Raw genomic sequence first — 19404 nt, 5'->3', positions numbered from 1 at the left:
TCATATTTCTGAGGTACTAGTTAATTCTTTTTTACTCAAACTTAAAAGCTCATGAGTTTCTTTCTCCTTGAAAGGACTATCATAAGCTTTGTAATAAAGAAGAAATTAGTATTAGAGAGTATTCACCTCAATGACCATTATTAAACCAATTAAGTTGTTCAGTACCCTTTACCTTTATATCTCTTCTTTTCCCTCTAAATACATATTATATTTGTGTTTCTACTTTATATACCTTGCTAGATTATAAACTTATTGAATAATGATAATGTTTTATTTATGATTTTATTTGCCAGAGTGCCTAACATTCAATAAAGATTTATTGGATGAATGTTTGAATGCAAAAGTGAATGATTTTAGAATTTTCAGCTCAAAGGAATTTTTGAGATTATGTAGATCAAGTACTTTATTTTATAGATGAGGAAACTGAAGCCCAGAGAGACCATTGTCTAGAATCAGAGCAGTGTGAGATCTCAGATCATCTAACTTGTACCTACTTAGGAAACCTACCCAGTAGATCCCTAATAAAAGTTGACTCACTTCCTGCTTACATTAAGGTAGACTATGTCTATAGTATTTCTCCATCTACTCTAATTTTTTAAAAAGTTAATCTTGTATGACGTTGTTCTTGATGAACTTAAACTGACTTTGAATGTGTTTAAGGCTTTTAAATTCTTTAAGCCTCAGTATCCTTATAATATATATATGAAATGGAGATAATCTTTGTCCTGACTATCTCATGTGAGGAAAGCACCGAATTTACTCTCTATATGTGAGAAGCCATTGTTGTAAAAGGAAGACGTTTTCTCTCTCTGGAGATCAGGAAGAGTTTCAAGGAGTATGTAAGTAGTATTTGGCTTAGACTTTGAAGAATTGATAAATTGTTGACAGACAAATTGATGGTCATTTTAGACATAAGGAACAGCAGGAGGAAAGTTGCAGATGTGGGAAGAAGAAAAAAGATTTAGGGATTGGTAAGTAGTCCACTTTAGCTGAACCCTAATTCATTATTCTTTGCAAGGCTATCTTCTGTGCTCTACCTCTTTTGTGTTTGTGTGTGTGTGTGTGTGTGTATATGTGTGTGTCTCTGTGTGTGTGTATCTGTCTATGTATATGTATATCTGTCTGTGTGCCCTGGCCTTCCACTCTGATGTATATTCTCAGTGATCTTATTAATATTCATGGGTTTAGTGATCATGTCTTTGCAGATAACTCCCAAATCTACATACCCAGCTCTTATTGTTTTCTCATTCTTCAGTCTCACATCACCAATTACCTAGTAAGGCATCTCTACTTTGATAGTCCAGATACATCTCAAACTTATGAATTAACAACTCAAACTTAAATTATGAATTCTAAAAATGGAACTCATAATCTTTCTTCTTTCCACCTGCTTTCCCAACTTCATTGTTTCTATCAAGAATGCTACTAGCTGGGGCAGCTAGGTGGTGCAGTGGATAGAGCATCAGTCCTGGAGTCAGGAGGATCTGAGTTCAAATATGACCACAGACACTTAATAATTGCCTAGCTGTGTGACCTTGGGCAAGTCACTTAGCTCCACTGCCCTAAATAAAAAAATTAATTTTTTTAATTTAAAAAAGTGCTACACGCCTTTTAGTTTTCTTCATTCATAGCCTAGAAGTCATCATCAACTGTTCCTCTTTCTTCACTCTTTATATCCAATAATTGTTAACTTTGTCCATTTTACCCATACATCTCTCATATCTTTCCTCTTTTCTCTATTCACATGGCCACAGATATAGTTCAGATTCTTATTATTTCTCTCCTAGATTATTGCAGTAACTTCTTCTTTTTTTTTTTTTTTTAGCTTTTTTGCAAGGCAATGGGGTTAAGTGGCTTGCCCAAGGCCACACAGCTAGGTAATTATTAAGTGTCTGAGGCTGGATTTGAACTCAGGTACTCCTGACTCCAGGGCTGGTGCTCTATCCACTATGCCACCTAACCACCCCTTGCAGTAACTTCTTAATAATATGTATAACTTTTTCCACTTTCTTTCCTTTCCAGTTCATCCTTCATGGCTGCCAAATTGATATCCCTAAAGTTTGTTTCCTTAAAAAAAAATTCCTCAAGGACAGTGTTTCTTAAGCTAGCATCCACAGACCACATAGGGGTCCCATAGCAAGATTTTAGCAAATCAATGAAATTTGGAAGAAAAAAAAATTCATCTTAACTTCAATATAGAGTCCTTTATAATCCTATGTGTTTTACTTTATGCTTTTTAAAATAATGTTTTGAAAAGGGGTCCATTGGCTTTAACAGAATGCAAAAGGGTCTGTGGCACAAAAAAAAGATTAATTCCAACTCTAGGATAAAATCGATTTGACATTTAAAATCTATGATAGCCCAGCAACAACCTATATTTTCAAATTTATTTCATGTCACCCTTTCTCATACATTGTACATTCTAGTCAAACTGGTGTACTTTCTCTTCTCGGTCCTAAAGATTCCATCTTCTGACTTGATGTCTTCCATGCCTGGAATATTCACACTCTTCACCTCTCTCTCCTGGAATCCCTAGCTTCTTTCAAGGCTCAGTCAAGAACCACTTTCTTTAGGAGTCCTTTACAAATCCAACCTAGTTAATGTTCCCCTCCCCAAATTACTTTGTAGTTACTTTGTATGCGTCATTTGCTTATCTATGTACATGGTACTTTTCCTCAGTAGTTTCCTTAAGGACAATGACTGTTTTTGTCTTTGTATCCTCAGAGTCTAGTATGGTGCCTACCATATATAGTTATTACTTAATAAATGTTTGCTGAAGACTTGAATTGAATTGAGAATTGTTGCTGTGTTGGGAAGTAGTTCCAAGTAAGAGGCTTGAGAATTTCTTGAGGGCTTTCAGTGAATGGCTCAAGAGGTTCTTTAATGCTACCTTAAGCAGTAAAATATTTTCAACTTGCTTTACAAGTATATTTTTCCTCTCTAACAGTAAGCATCTGCATGTTTAAAACATCACAAGTTTGCTTTAGCATGTTGATGATCATACACACATTTGTTCATGCTGTTCAGTTATATTAAATTGACCACTTCTAAGTTTAAGTTATTATTACAATTTCTCAACTTGTCATCAAATTGTTTCCAAACATCCAATCTTTGAGTACAAAATGATTTCCCAGTGTTTGATGAGTTGCATACACATATCTTCATTTATATTCTGTATACCACACCGGAATAGTTTCTTCTTCCCTTCTCTTACCTAGTAATTGTATCTCATCAACTGTGTAATCATGTGATCAAAACATTGCCCTTTTTTGCATTCTTATAGTGCAAATTCAAAGCTTTTTGGAAACCATAATCATGGAACATGCACAGTACAAGCCATCTTGCATCCATCATAGACTATGACAAGTGTATGGCAGAAAACAAATCTTATATTGCAAAATTAAGATTTTTCTGATTTAAACTCATCCATCGTTTATGTTACTATTTTCTTTGGCAGATTTTCAGATGAACTGGTTGTCAACAATGTTCAGTCATAAAGTAAAGATTTTGTGGGAATCTTTATGTTCTACTGGTAGAAAAGAAGAATATATCTGAAAAGAATCTTTCCTTTCCAAGATTAATTTGCATATAAATTTTTTTTTAAAAAGGAAGCAATATATGCAATTGAACATATAATACAGGGCATTTCTCTTTAATCCATAGAAAGGTACATATTTTATCCTATTACTATTCATTTTTCAATTAGTTATGTGGCTAAATTTTTTTAAATAAACTTACATTTTTTAGCTAAAAAGTTTGAAATTCTTCAATTATTTTGTATCACATATTTATGTGAGTATTTTCATTTTATTCTTAACTACAGAAATAACTCCATGCAAAACAAGATTTAAAGTTACAGTTGATGTTGAGCCAATTATTTCAAGTCGTTGTTCAAATAAAAAGCCTAACATTAAAATTAAGTTTACATGTTATTATATTATGTTAAACAAGTTTTAAATTTATTTCATTAAGATGATTTTTCATATTCAACAAAATAAATTTAATATGAAGTCATACAGGTAATAATGTTCATGCTGGATTATTTCTTTTAATACAATAGAATACACACTCAAAATATTTAAATTATTTTATAGCTAGTTCAATAAATTTATATATTTTAAAAGTTTTTTCATTAAAAGGTCCTGAGTTACTTTTTTCTCAATTACATTTAAAAAATAATTTTCTTTTATTTTGGATTCCAAATTGATTTCCTCCTCCCTCCTTTCCCCCCATTGAGAAGGTAAGCTTTGGTCTATATTCAAATTCCATCAGTTCTTTCTTTGGTATGGATAGCATTTTACATCATTAGTAGTTTAGAATACTCTTGGATCATTGTATTGTTAAAATAGCTAAGTTTTTCACAGTTGTCATCATTACAATACTGCTATTACTAGGTTCTAATTACTTCATTTTTATATCAGTTCATGTAAATCTTACAAAGGTTTTCTGAAAATATCCTGCTTATCATTTCTTATAGCACAATAGTGTTTTCTCATACTCATCTACTTCAACTTGTTCAGGTATTTCATAATTTATGAGAAACCTTTTGATTTTCAATTCTTTGCTATTCCAAAAAAGAGCTACTATAAACATATAAACAGATTCTTTTCTTTTTTCTTTGATCTCTTTGGGATACAGACCTACTAGAGGTATTGCTGAGTCAAAGTGTATACATAGTTTTATAACTCATTGACCATAATTCCAAATTGCTCAGCAAAATGGTTAGATCATTTCACAGCTCTGCCAACAATGCAATCTGACAGGCATGAAATGCTGCTTCAGAATTGTTTAAATTTGTATTTTCTCTATTCAGTAGTGATTTAGAGCATTTTTTTCATATGAGAGATTTAATTTTGTCCAATATCATTTGAATAATGACTTACATTCTTATAAATTTGACTCAGTTCTCTACATATTTGAGAATGAGACCTTCATCAGAGATATTTGTTGAAAAAAATTTTCCCAGTTTTCTGCTTTCCTTCTAATTTTGGTTTTGTTTGTGCAGAAACTTTTAATTTTATATAGCCTGTTTTGTTCAAAAAAATATAATTTTTAATGCTTTCTGTGTCTTGTTTGGTCCCAAATTCTTCCTGTACCCATTTATCTGACATGCTTTCCCAATTTGCTTATGGTATCACCCTTTATATGTAAATCATATACCGATTTTGACCTTATCTTGGTATATGGTATGAGATGTTGGTTTCTATCTAGTTTCTGCCAAACTGCTTTGTAATTTTCCCAGCATTTATCAAATAGTAGGTTCTTGTCCAAAAGCATGGATCTTTGTTTTTATCAAACACTGAATTATTATGGTTATTTTCTCCTGAGTATTATGTACCTAATCTATTTCACTGATCTACAATCTGTTTTTTTATTAAAGATTTTATTTATTTTGAGTTTTATAATTTTTCCCCTAATCTTACTTCCCTCCCCCCACCCCCACAGAAAGCAATTTGTCAGTCTTTACATTGTTTCCATGGTATACATTGATCCAAATTGAGTGTGATGAGAGAGAAATCATATGCTTAAGGAAGAAACATAAAGTATAAGAGATAGCAAGATCAGACGATAAGATATCAGGGTGTTTTTTTTTTCTAAATTTAAGGTAATAGTCCTTAGTCTTTGTTCAAACTCCATAGTTGTTTCTCTGGATACCGACAGTATTCTCCATTGCAGAGAGCCCCAAATTGTCCCTGATAGTTACACTGAGCAAGTCCTTCAAGCTTGAACATCACTCCCATGTTGCTGTTTGGGTGTACAGTGTTCTTCTAGTTCTGCTCATCTCACTCAGCATCAGTTCATGCAAATTCCTCCAGGCTTCCCTGAATTCCCATCCCTCCTGTTTTCTAATGGAACAATAGTGTTCCATGACATACATATACCATAGTTTGCTAAGCCATCCCCCAATTGAAGGACATTTACTTGATTTCCAATTCTTTGCCACCACAAACAGGGTTGCTATGAATATTTTTGTACAAATGATGTTTTTACCCTTTTCATCATCTCTTCAGGGTATAGACCCAATAGTGGTATTGCTAGATCAAAGGGTATACACATTTTTGTTGCCCTTTGGGTGTAATTCCAAATTTCTCTCCAGAAAAGTTGGATGAGTTCACAACTCTACCAACAATGTAATAGTATCCCAGATTTCCTACAACCCTTCCAACAATGATCATTATCCTTTCTGGTCATATTGACCAGTCTGAGAGGTACCACTCTGTTTTTTAGACAGTTCCAGATCATTTTGATTATTGCTATTTTTTAATACAATTTGAAATATGATCCTTTACAATTTTTCATTGATTGCCTTGATATTCTTGACCTTTTGTTCTTCCAGATGAATTTTGTCATTTTTTCCTAGCTCTATAAAATAATTTTTGTTAGTTTGATTTGTATGGCACTAAATAAGCAAATGAAATAATTTAGGTAGAGTTGACATTTTTATTATATTGGCTTGGCCTATTTCTCCAATTGTTTAAATCTGACTTTATGTGAAAACTGTTTTGTGATTGTGTTCATATGGTTCCTGGGTTTGTCTTAAACAGGTAGATTCCCAAGTATTTTCTTTCTTTTTTTTTTCTTAGATTTTTCAAGGCAGTGGGGTTAAGTGGCTTGCCCAAGGCCACATGGCTAGGTAATTATTAAGTGTCTGAGGTCGGATTTGAACCCAGGGACTCCTGACTCCAGGGCTGGTGCTCTATCCACTGTGCCACCTAGCTGCCCCACTTCCCAAGTATTTTATATTGTCTGCAGTTGTTCTTTCTCTTCCTGCTGGACTTTATTGGTAATATATAGAAATGATGATTATTTATGTAGATTTATTTTATATCCTGCAACTTTGTTGAAGTTAATTATTTCAGCTAGTTTTTTTAGCTGATTCTTCAGGATTCTCTTAAGTATACCATCATATTTTCCACACAGAATGATAGTTTTATTTCCTTCTTGCCAATTCTAATTCCTTCAATTTCCTTTTCTTCTCTTATTGCTATGGCTAGCATTCAAGTACAATACTGAAGTGATAATGGGTATCCTTGCTTCGTTCCTGTTCTTATTGGGAAGGTTTCTAGCTTATCCCCATGACAGATGATTCTTGCTGATGGTTTTAAATAGATACTACTTGTTATTTTGTAAGGAAAGCTCCATGTATACCGATGTTTTCTAGTGTTTTAAATAGGAATGGGTATTATATTTTGTCTAAAAACTTTCTGCATCTATTGAGATGTTCTGTTATTAATATGGTCAATTTTGTTTATACTTTTTCTAATATTGAACCAACCCTGCATTCTAGGTTTAAATCCCACCTGGTCATGGTATATGATCTTTGTGAAATGGTGCTCTAATCTATTTTATTTGAAATGTTCACATCATTCATTATAGAAATGTAATATCTCTAGTTTTTTTTCTGGTTTTTGTTCTTGTTTAGGTATCAGCACCTAATTTTTGTCATAAAAGGAATTTGGTTGGACTCCTTTCTTGCCTTTTCCCCCCCAAATAGTTTATATAGTATTGGAATTAATTGATCATTAAATGTTTAGCAGAATTCACTTGTGAATCCATCTGATCCTGGGAATTTTTCCTAGGGAACTCACTGATGATTTGTTCAATTTCTTTTTCTAATATGGGGCTATTTAAGTATTCAATTTCCTGTTCTGTTAATCTGTGCAATTTATAGTTTTATAAATATTCCTCATCCATTTCACTTAAATTGTTAGATTTATATGCATACAATTGAGCAAAATAGCTCCATTATAATTGCTTTAATTTCATTTTCATTGGTGGTAAATTCACCTTTTCCTTTTATTGAAGCTAGTAATATTTTTTAATCAAATGGACCAATGGCATACCTATTTTATTGGGTTTTCTCCTTTCAAAAAAACAGTTTCAGGGGCTGCTAGGTGGCATAGTGGGGGGTGGCTAGGTGGTGTAGTGGATAAAGCACCAGCCCTGGAGTCAGGAGTATCTGGGTTCAAATCCAGTCTCAGACATTTAATAATTACCTAGCTGTGTGGCCTTGGGCAAGCCACTTAACCCCGTTTGCCTTTCAAAAACCTAAAAAAAAAAAAAACAGTTTCTAGTTTTGTTTTTTTTTTGTTCAATTATTTTCTTACGTTCAATTTTATTAATCTCTCCTTTGATTTTCAGGATTTTCAAATTGGTTTTTAATGGGGATTTTTAATTTGTTCTTTTTCTAGTCCTTTATTTTTTTTTACTTACATCTCCAATTCATCAATCTGTTCATTCTCTATTTTATTTATATAAGAGTTTAGAGATATAAATTTCCCCCTAAACACTGCTTTGACTGCATTCCATAAATTTTGGTATATTGTCTCATTGTCATTGTCTTTAATGAAATTATTATTTCTGTGATTTGTTCTCTGACCCACTTATTCTTTAGGATTGAATTTTTAAGTTTTAAATTAATTTTTAATCTATGTTTTAATAGACTTTTATTGAATGTAATTTATATTGCATTATAGTATGAAAAGGATGTACTTAATATTTCTGCTTTTTTGCATTTGGTTTTGAGGTTTTTATGTCTTAATGCATGGTCAGTTTTTATGAAGTTTCCATTATAACTTTATATTTAGATTTTTTCATAATGATATATGGAATAAAATTTATATTTCATAACATACATTTTAATTTGGACCTTTTGGGACAAAAGTTATCCTTGTAGTTATTTATAAGTACTTAATGAATAAATCTATGAAGATATTGTGCAGCTAAATGGTGCAGTGAATGGAGCCCTGGGTTTGGAGTCATTTTCCACACTTAACTGTGTGATACTGGGCAAATCCCTTAGCTGTGCTTGCCTCAGTTTCCTCATCTATAAAAATGACCTGGAGAAGAAATGGCACACTGCTCCAGTATCTTTTCCAAGAAAACCTCAAAACAATATCACAAAGTCAGACACAATTGAAAAACAGCTGAATAAGCAAAAAGATTATGAGTTATGTGTTAAATTATCCTGGAGGTTCACAACACTTTTGTTTTTGTTGTTGAAAGGAATTTGTGAAACAAAAAAAACTTAAGAAACACTCATCTATTCTAAACTACTCATATGACAAATGAGGGGGCAGGGAAGTTAATGTTTTAACTCTGTCAAGACCATATGTAGGGGTGGCTAGGTGGCGTAGTGGATAAAGCACCGGCCCTGGAGTCAGGAGTACCTGGGTTCAAATCTGGTCTCAGACACTTAATAATTACCTAGCTGTGTGGCCTTGGGCAAGCCACTTAACCCCATTTGCCTTGCAAAAAACTAAAAAAAAAAAAAAAAAAAGACCATAGGTAAGGTATTTAGTATATGAAGCAGTATTCAAATCCAGATTGTCTGACTCCAAATACAATTTTTTAAATACCATGTTGTCTCAGAACTAGAGTAATATGTCCATAAAGTCAGTAAACAAAAGTTTATTAAGCATTTAGTATTTGCCAGGTATTGTGCTGAATGCTGAATGCTGAATGCTGCAAAATGCAAGCCCTCTCTGTCTGGAGTGAGCATTCTGGGACAGGAGATATTATGTCACTAATCAGATGCATACAAGATATAGAGTAATTGGATAGAATGTAATCTAAGAGGGTGGGCTATCATCTGGGGATCAGGAAAAGCCTCCTCAAGAAGGAAGCATTGAGCTGAGTCTTGAAGAAAGCAAGGAAAATCAAGAGACAGAGGTGAACCAGGCAGAGCTTCCCAGGCATCAGATACCTGGATTCCTTTGCCAGTGCACAGGCATGGAGCTTTTTGTTCAAGGAACTGCAAGTAGGCCAATGTAACTGGATCATAAAATGCAGTAAAGGCAAGGACAAGCTAGAGACAGCTCTTTCCAGTACTTTCTATTATTAAATTTTTAGTGTAAGTATTTATTCCTCAGAAACTGGCAAACACTACAAATCAGGGTTTGATTCATTGTTTTATTAATTCTCCATACTTAAGATAATGAAGGAAGTATTAGTTTTGTAGATTAGGCAGAGCCAAGATGGTGGAGTAAAGGCAGGAACTCTCCTGAGCTCTCCCCCAAACCACTCCAAATACTTAAATTCTAGAGTAGCAGAACCTACAAAACAGATTGAATAAAACAATTTTCCAGCCTAAGGTAACTTGGAAGACTGGTGGTAAGGGTCTGTTGCACAGGGTTTAGAAAGAACCTGCAATGTAGCCTGGGCTGAGCTGGCATGGATGCCCCACAATCCAGGAGCAGGAAGTCGGGGCAACTGGGTCAATGGCAATGGTGGCAGTTTCCAGACTTCTCAACCCAGGGATTGCCAAGGACATACATCTTGAAAATTTAGCAGGAAAACTCTACTGTACCAGGGTGAGAGAGAAGCCCAATCCAGTGCAGGTCTTAGCAGCTCAGACCTGACTCCATCAGACTAGGATCAGGCCTCAGGAGCTAATGAATGAGTAGTAGCAGCTGTTCTGGTGCTCTCAACTCACTGAGGGGAGGGAAATTGCAAGGGTCCTTTTTTCTATCACTGAGTATTACCCATACTCAGATCTGAGTTGCTGTCTAGAGCTCAGGCCCAACAGAGCTTACTGTCCAAGCAGAGCAAGTACTCTCCTAACAATTCTAGGGTAGAAAGGAGTGCTTGTCATCACCAAGACCACAGCACAGGCCAAGAGAGTAGTCATAACCTGTTATAAGACTCTGGAGGAATTGAAAACTTACAAGTCCCTAGAAGTATCTCTAAAAAAAACAGCTGCAGAAATCCCCAATAGCTTGGGATAATGCATCCTCCACCCTGGAAACTGAGCCCCAGCATAGGCTGGGAAAATGAGCAACAAAAGGAAAAAAATCCAACCATAGACAGTTGCTTTGTTCATATGGAAGGATCAAAGTACAGATTTAGACAAAGATAATGAAGTCAAAGCTTCTCATCCAAAGCCTCCAAGAAAAATATGAATTGGTCTCAGGCCATGAAAGAGCTCAAAAAAGATTTTGAAAATCAAGTAATAGAAATAGAGGAAAAAATGGGAAGAAAAATGAGAGTGACGGGAAAATCATGAAAACTGAGTTAGTAGCTTGGTGAAGGAGATCCAAAAAAAAAAATACTGAAGAAAATAACATTTTAAACCCCAGACTGGGCCAAATGGAAAAGATGTTCCAAAAAGTGAGTAGAAACATGTCTTACAAAGCAGAATTGGCTAAATGCAAAAGGAGTTACAAAAGCTCACTGAAGAAAGTAATTCCTTAAAATATAAAAGGTAACAAAGGGAAGTTGGTGACTTTGTGAGAAGTCAAGAAACAATAAAACAAAACCAAGAGAATGAAAAAATAGAAGAAATTGTGAAATATCTCATTGGAAAACACCTGACCTGGAAAACAGATCCAGGAGAGGTAATTTTAAAATTATTGGACCTCTAGAAAGCTAAGACCAAAAAAGATCCTAGACTTCATTTTTCAAGAAATTATCAAGGAAAACTACTCTATATTTTAGAAGCAGAGGGTAAACTAGAAATGAAAAGAATCCAACCATTGCTGCCTGAAATAGATCCCAAAATGAAAACTGCCAAGAATAGTAGAGCCAAATTTCAGAGCTCCTAAGTCAAGGAGAAATTATTGTAAGCAACTGGAAAGAAACAATTCAAATATCTTGGAGCTACAGTCAGGATAACACAAGTTTTAGCAGCTTCTACATTAAAGGATTGTAGGGCATAGAAAATAATATTCTAGAAGGCAAAAGAGTTTGGATTACAACCAAGAATCAACTACCCAACAAAACTGAACAAGCTCTGCCAGAGAAAAAAATGTGACTCTCACTCAAATCCAATTCACATGCATGTCATGGCATTACCTCCCTGACATCATGGTCTTCTTTGAGAACAAAGGATGTAACATCACCTGGACATTCAATGAAATAGGGAACTTTCAAATTTTCCTGATGAAATAACCAGAACTGAACAGAAAATTTAATCTTCAATATAAGACTCAAGTGAGCATAACAAAGGTAAACAGGAAAGGCAAATCATAAGGGACTTAAATGATGTTGAATCGTTTATATTCCTGCATGGGAAGATAATACTGATGACTCATATGAACTTTCTTTTTTTAAAATTTTAACTTGTCCAAGGTCACATAGATAGGCAATTATTACATGTCTGAGGCCAAATTTGAACTCAGGTCCTCCTGATTCCAGGGTCGGTGCTCTATCCACTGTTCCACCTAGCTAGCTGCCCCCTCATATGAACTTTCTCATTTATTAAGGCAGTTAGAAGGAGCATATTTAGACAAGGCACAGGTGGGACATTGAATTTGAAGGGATGATATAGTAAAAAGATGGAATTGATGGGTCAAAGAGGAATGTATTGGGAGAAATGAAAGGGCAAAGATAAAATGAAGTTATTTCGCATAAAAGAGGCAAGGAAAAAGCTTTTGCAGTAGAGTGGAAGATGGGGAAGATGAGGGGTAGTGAGTGAGCCTTACTCTCATTGGAATTGGCTCAGAGAGGGAATAACATATATACTCAATTGAGTATAAAAATCTGTCTCATCAGAGAAGAAAGGGATGGGAGAAAGGGGTTGAGAGGGTAGATAAGTAAGGGAAGGAAGATTGTGGAAGGGGTAGTCAGATGCAAAACACTTTTGAGGAGGGACAGGATGAAAGGAGAGAGAGAGAATATAATAGAGGGGGGTAATAGGATGGAGGGAAATACAGTTAATCATAGTAACTGTAGGAAAAAATATTGAAATGTTTCTCTGATAAATTCCACATTTCTCAAACATAGAGAAATGAACAAAATTTATAAAAAATAAGAGCCATAAAGTGATAAATGATCAAGAGATTTGAACAGTTTTCAGAAGAGGTTATCAATGCAATCTATTTAAATTTTTTTAAAAGTCCATTTGAAAACCTGGAGTAGGTATTCTAAACTTACATAGCTCACATTTCCTTTGAGCTCCTTCAGTTCTGCCTTGCTTATAGATATGATAGCTTTAAATATAATTCCGGTCAATGGCCAACAAGAAAGGGCAGACATTTTTTAACAGCTTATTTTTACAACATTTTTTTGTTTTTCTTTTTATAATTCAGCTTTTTGGTGCTTTCAAAACTGGAGTAATTTATTTGATATATTAAAAAGGAATATCCTTGCTTCTCTGACTTTCAAAAGAAGTACATTTTTAATATGACTAACTTAAAACTGTCTTCAATTTGAACTATTGTGAAGAAAGTTGCTTAGTATTAATGCAGTTAGTTTGATTTTTGTTTCTCTTTCAAAACAATCTCCATGTAGTTATTTTGAGAGGCTAATGCCATTCTGGTTCCAGAAGACTTGCTATTATATTCATCCTAATGCCATAAATTGGTTTGTTTCTTTTTATCTCGGTTTTTAAATCGCATTTATGAAGCATTTTGTATTTTTCATCTGGTTCAGAATTTAGTAAGCAGCAGAGTAGATGGTTTAAAGGCTGAAATTTAATAGAGAATAGCAGGGTTCACAAATTCCAGATGGTTATCTGAGGCAGAAGCTTAAGATTGCTAAATAAATCCCAAGCAAGGTCTGACTTTGAGGAGGTGGTATATAGACTCACATCTGATAATATATTTTCAGGATTGTGCAAACATTAGAGTAAATGCCAACATTTATTTTTAGAAGATATCTTCAGGGTCAGGTTTTAGGTACAGCAGGCAAACCCTGACAGTACCCTGGTCCATTTATGGTGCCAAAAGATCCAAAGCACAATGTGAATGAAGCTTCAGGAGTTCCTAAGCTCGGCTCGATCTTGAAAGTTCTATTCTATATCCTTCTTAAAGACACCCAAACTGTGCTTTAATGAGGTTTCAAGCATCTGATCATCTGAGAAATTAGTCTCCCAAATTTTTTTGAAGATCCTGTGTATTCTGACAAACCCTGAAATGGAAATCGAAAGATAGCAATCTTTCTGAAGGCATTAGAAAGCATGCTACTTAAGGGCAGGGATTTGTTTTGCCTCTGTTCCTATGCCTCTGTTAGCACTTTGATTGGCATAGCAAGTACTAAATTAAATACCTGTTGAATGATTCACTGACTGCTCTGAAACCTATGCAAAGCATAATGGTGAGCTCAACTGGTCTTTCAGATTTAGAATTAAAAATCTGCTTTGGTTGTTTGGCTCAACTGTGCAGTTGATTCCTTTGCCAGAGAATAAACCATTCAGTGCAGATTTTAGATGCTTCATTGCTTTTTCATTTTCTTAATTCAAATTACTGATGATGTTTTGGAAGGAGTCAACAACTTTAGCAGGACTTTAATGGTTAGGAGTCTTAGTGCTGATTGCAGGAGGGGCCATTCAGCCTTAATAGCTGTCATGCCAGTGAAACAAAAGGCTCACCCTGATTACAACTTTGGCAAGCTGGGGAGGGGGTGCAGGGGGGCGGGGATAGTAGAAGAGGGCAAGTAAGGACACAGGGCAAGAAATGAATACTTGGCTAGGCAGTACAAAAGTTCCCGAGAGCTTTTGTATATTATAAAAGAGGCAAGTGGCTGATAGAGGTCAAGCATCATCTTTCTAAGGACTTTTTTTAAAATGTCTTTTGAGGTTATGTCCAATTTTAAACTTTTTTCTGTAGTAATCAATCATAAAGAAATTTTTAATTGAAATCTACCCATCTTAAAAGCCTAGTTTAAAAATTACCTCCTGCATTAAAATTTTCTTTTATCCTTTCCCCCTACTTAGTTAATAGTATTCTTCCCCTCCTTGACAACAAATTCTATTTTACTTTGGCTTCTTAAGGTGCTCATCACTTATTTATAGTTATTTTTGTATATATTATAGAACTTCAGAGTTAGAAGAAACTTCAGAGACTATCTAGTTCTCCCTATATATGAGTAAGAATTTTTTCTCAAAAAAGGTTATCACTTCCAGAGGAAATTCATTCTACTTTTGCATAGATGTTATTGTTAGGAAGATTTTTCTTATATCAGATCAAAATCTGCCTCTGAAACTTCTACCCATTGCTTCTACTTTTATCATCGGGGGCCAGGAAGAACAAATCTAATCCTGGTAGCCTTCCTCTTGACATTGACTAATTTATGTGATGCATAGAATTGGACCTAAAACTTCAAACATGGTGAGATCAAGAAAGATTGTAGCTAAACTCTTTTCCTTAAATTCTGTCTCTCAAGGCAGCTTAAAGTCTCATTGACTTTTGGAGCTGTTAATACACTGTTAACTCATATTGAGATTGTTAGCTACTAAAAATCTAGATCTTTTTTCAAATGAAATGTGTCTTATTCTCATTTCCCCATCCTGTTTTAGGAAAGTTTATGTTTTGTACACAAGTGTAACACTATTTATTCTTACTAAATTTCACATTATTAGGATCAAAGCACTAGACTCCCATGAGGTTTTTGGATCTTGACTTGCTATCCCCTCTCAGCTTTTTTGCAAATTTGATAAATATGTCATTTATGCCTTTATCCAAGATTGTAATAAAAAAACTATGAGATAGCACTATGCTAAGCACAGATTTTTGTGCCCTCTGCTAGAAACTTCTATACAACATCACAATGACTTCTCTTTAAGTTCAAACTGTTCAGCTAGCCCTGTCTTACATCCTTATTATGTATTATAAATTCCATAAGGGCAGGGACTGAGTTTTATTTTATCTTGTATCTCCCCCAGCACCAGCATTTCTCTTTTACTTTTGTTTTCTTCAGGGTTCTTTTTCTGTTTTTCTGACCTTTGATTTTAACTGTGTAGGGAATTGCCAATGTGGAAATTTCTTCCACCAACGCAAATTGACAACTCATTTTTAAATTATATTCTTAGAGATTTGTCACAGGTACTTAGAGTTTAACTGACCTGTTCATGATCAAACAGCTAGTATATGATCAGAGACAGGATTTGAATACAGGTCTTTAACTCCAAGAGGTTTCTACTATACTATGCTGCCTCTTAATTCTTCTACAGTGGACACTTTAGTATATGTATGAATGAATGAATGGAATACCTACCATATTGAAAATGCAAAAGCTGAAATAACTAATCAGAAATGAAACCAGAAAATAAATGATAATCAGGCGGATTACTCATCCAGATAAAAGAAGAAAATCCTAGCTGGAGTGCAGAAAGATTTCAAAGAATGATGTTATTAAAGCTAAGCTTTGCAGGTTGGTTAAGATTTTAGATGAGCAGAGAGCAATAGGTAGGGCATTTTTTTTTTTTTTAGGTTTTTGCAAGGCAAATGGGGTTAAGTGGCTTGCCCAAGGCTACATGGCTAGGTAATTATTAAGTGTCTGAGACCAGATTTGAACTCAGGTACTCCTGACTCCAAGGCCGGGGCTCTATCCACTGCATCACCTAGCCTCCCCTGGTAGGGCATTCTTGAAAAGGAATACATAGTATATTATATACAAAAGGTTTGAGACAAAGAAAGCACAGCAAGAGATAGTGAATAGTTTTAGCTGGAACAAAGAGAAGTGGGAGATAAGAATGGTAAAATTAGTTTGAGCTCAGTGAAGGAACTAGAATGCCAGACTAAATTCAGATTTTATTCTGCAGGCAATGGGTGATCCACCAACTAAAGGATTTTCAACATTGGACTATATCACAAAGTAATATCTTAAGAATATCAATCTGGCAGTAGTGTGTAGTCAAGGTGTCAAACACACAATACTTCCATACATGGCAGCAATATTCCTGAATGCAGGCTGAATCAGATTTGTGGAAATATTCCACAAAATAAATAAAAATACAATAAAATATAGGTAATGTTAATTCATGGCTTCTAAGTAAATATTCAGCCTGCAGATTTTCTTATGTATTCCTTTTCTATTTGTCATCAATGCATTACAGTATGTGTCCTGTTGGCCTTAGACTTATTTCAGAAACTGTGCTCTGACATATAGTTTATATGATAGACTGGAGAGATAAGAAATTAGAAATGGAAAGAATTAGGAAACTGTGGTCATAGTTTCACTATGAGATGTAAGAACTTGAACTAGGATGGTGGCAGTGGAAATTGATAAAGAAAGAATTTGAGAGGCCTTGCAAAGAATAGATCTTGTAAACTGTTAGGAATTCTGTAATCAATGACATACAGTTTTAATAATTAGAAGTGATTAACTTGATCTCAAATACAGTAAAAACTTTTGAAAATTTTTTCAAAAAAGAAATTAGTTATTCTAAATCAACAGTTTCCAGAATGTGATCCAAGGATCCCTGATGGTCTCCAAATCCCTTTCTTGAGGTCTGTGAGTTGAAATTATTTTAATAATAATGCTAAGATATATTCCTTTCTAATTAGGTAAGTATAATTAGATGTAATCCACAGGAATAAAATCTCTTTAATAGTCTTCAGTTGTTTTCTTTTTCAGGTTTTTGCAAGGCAAATGGGGTTAAGTGTCTTGCCCAAGGCCATACAGCTAGGTAATTATTAAGTGTCTGAGGCTGGATTTGAACTCAGGTACTCCTGACTCCAGGGCCAGTGCTCTATCCACTGCACCACCTAGTCACCCCCATCCCATCATTTTTGAGGTTAAAATAGAATTTTATTTCTATTAAAGTTTTATGGTGATAATCCAATAGTTTGGTCATTATAATGAATATAGTGTGTTTTGAAGTATGTCTTCTACAGAAGCATGGTTCAATGAAAAGAGCACTGAATTTAAAATCAGGAGATCAGGGTTCAAGTCCCAACTCTGCTACTGCTGCAGATCATTTAACCTTTGTAGACCTGTGTCTTTATCTGTAAAATGAGGGGGGGGTGTCAAACTAGATAACCTCTAAGGTCCTTTCCAGCTCTAAAACTATGATCTATGACCTCTAAATTTCCTTCTAACTCTATATCTATTACTTTGTGATCCTGTTATGACACTTATAAATGTATAATGTGTTATAAAATAAAATATCTGAACAGATATTTTAATAGTTTATTTTGGTTTGCCATATTGGTAGTGGTTTGTGTGCCTCAAACATTGCCAAGTAAATCAGAGTGACTCCATAGGAGGGGCAAAATTTGTTTGATTTGGCAGTATAATCTTTACATGAGAATGAAATGTGTTAAAATAATATTTACTTATATGTAACAATGTGTATAAACTACAAAATTGTTTGATTTTTTGTGCTAATTAAGAAAAATATTAGATTGGAGAAGCTTTCAGCAGGAAGAAATAACCCTTAAATTATGGTATCTAGATTGTGACATTTTTCTCAATTGAGAATTTCTTATTCATTGAACCAGCAGAACTATTAATCTTTTTGAAATTGAGCTACAATTGAATCCAAAGACCATCAAAGTGTATATTGTCAGAACTAGGATTGAGTCTAGTGGTTTTAGGAAGTTTCAGTTCTACTAAATTCTAGACTCAGAATACAACATCTAGCTTTAAAAATTAAAATGCTGTCTGGCATTATGGATTTAGAAGAATGGATTTATTTGATGTATTTGCTACTCATTTTATAACTTGGCAAAAGCTAAGACTTTCTTATACATTTGGTTACAAAATTGAAAAAAACCTATATTTCAAGATGTAATGGTGAAATGTAGCTGATATAGGACACATAGAGCAAATGAATAGAAATTTTGTAGGTTTTTAAAAACTCAATTGAACTGTTTCCAGAAATTCACTGAAACCAGTGAACCTTTTAGGCCAATAAGTGATTACTATACTTGCTTAGTTACTTTGTGTTGGAAGGACTGCAGAGATAATTATAATTTCCTTAATCTTGCTCTTATTGAAAGGATATGGTCGTTGTTATTATTAAGAAATATAAATGACATTTGAATTACTTCCTTCTTACTAAGGAAAGTGAAGTTTTGGTATACCAACATGATATTGACCTTATCTGTTGACGCAGTTTTAGATACATAAAGAAAAACATAATTAAAAAAATAAAAAGCAGATATCTACTTGAACTTATTTACCTACAGTTGTAAATAACAACCTCCTTCCAGCTTGCTCCATTACCTGTTTCGACTGTTCAACATTTTAGTATGGAGGAACTCTCATATAATTATACTTGTTAGTTTTTACTTCACTCATAAGTCTAAACTTATGTTGCTTACCAATTCAGGGGTGATCAGTGCTCTTTACTAGTCCCCTTTTGTGATAAAATATCATACCCAGGAAGAGGAGAGGAAAAGTCTGATAAAGTCCACTGATCTAGCTAGCATCGTGGTACCTGGAAGTGATAATGTCCTTGTGAAGATGACACATTTTCTGCTTCACCTGAAGCAGTTTCTCAGTTTGTTGCTTGACCAGGAACTATTCTACAAAATAACCATTATTTAAATATTTGGAAGCACACTTTTCAGAACTATTAGAAATGAAGACTGATACATGATTTCTTTCCTTTCTTTAAATGCTGCAATCTGCTTTCTGTTCCTGCTACTCCATAGAAATTTATCTTTAAAGTCACCACGCTTATGTTCATATAATGTGATATCATTTCCTTAGAACTTTTCAACCTGTTAAGGGGGGGAG

The 19404-nt window shown here is 34.3% G+C and overlaps 1 protein-coding gene across 4 annotated transcripts in view; it reads left to right on the top strand.

The window, feature by feature from the left end:
- MXI1 (MAX interactor 1, dimerization protein) overlaps window positions 1-19404 on the top strand; it is a 106054-nt gene that overhangs the window by 47708 nt on the left and 38942 nt on the right. The window lies entirely within an intron of this gene.

The sequence above is a fragment of the Macrotis lagotis genome, chromosome 4 (assembly GCF_037893015.1).
Source record: "Macrotis lagotis isolate mMagLag1 chromosome 4, bilby.v1.9.chrom.fasta, whole genome shotgun sequence".
Classification (NCBI taxonomy): Eukaryota; Metazoa; Chordata; class Mammalia; order Peramelemorphia; family Peramelidae; genus Macrotis; species Macrotis lagotis.
Note: the sequence above shows the minus strand (reverse complement) of the source record. Positions and strands in the feature narration are given on the sequence as shown.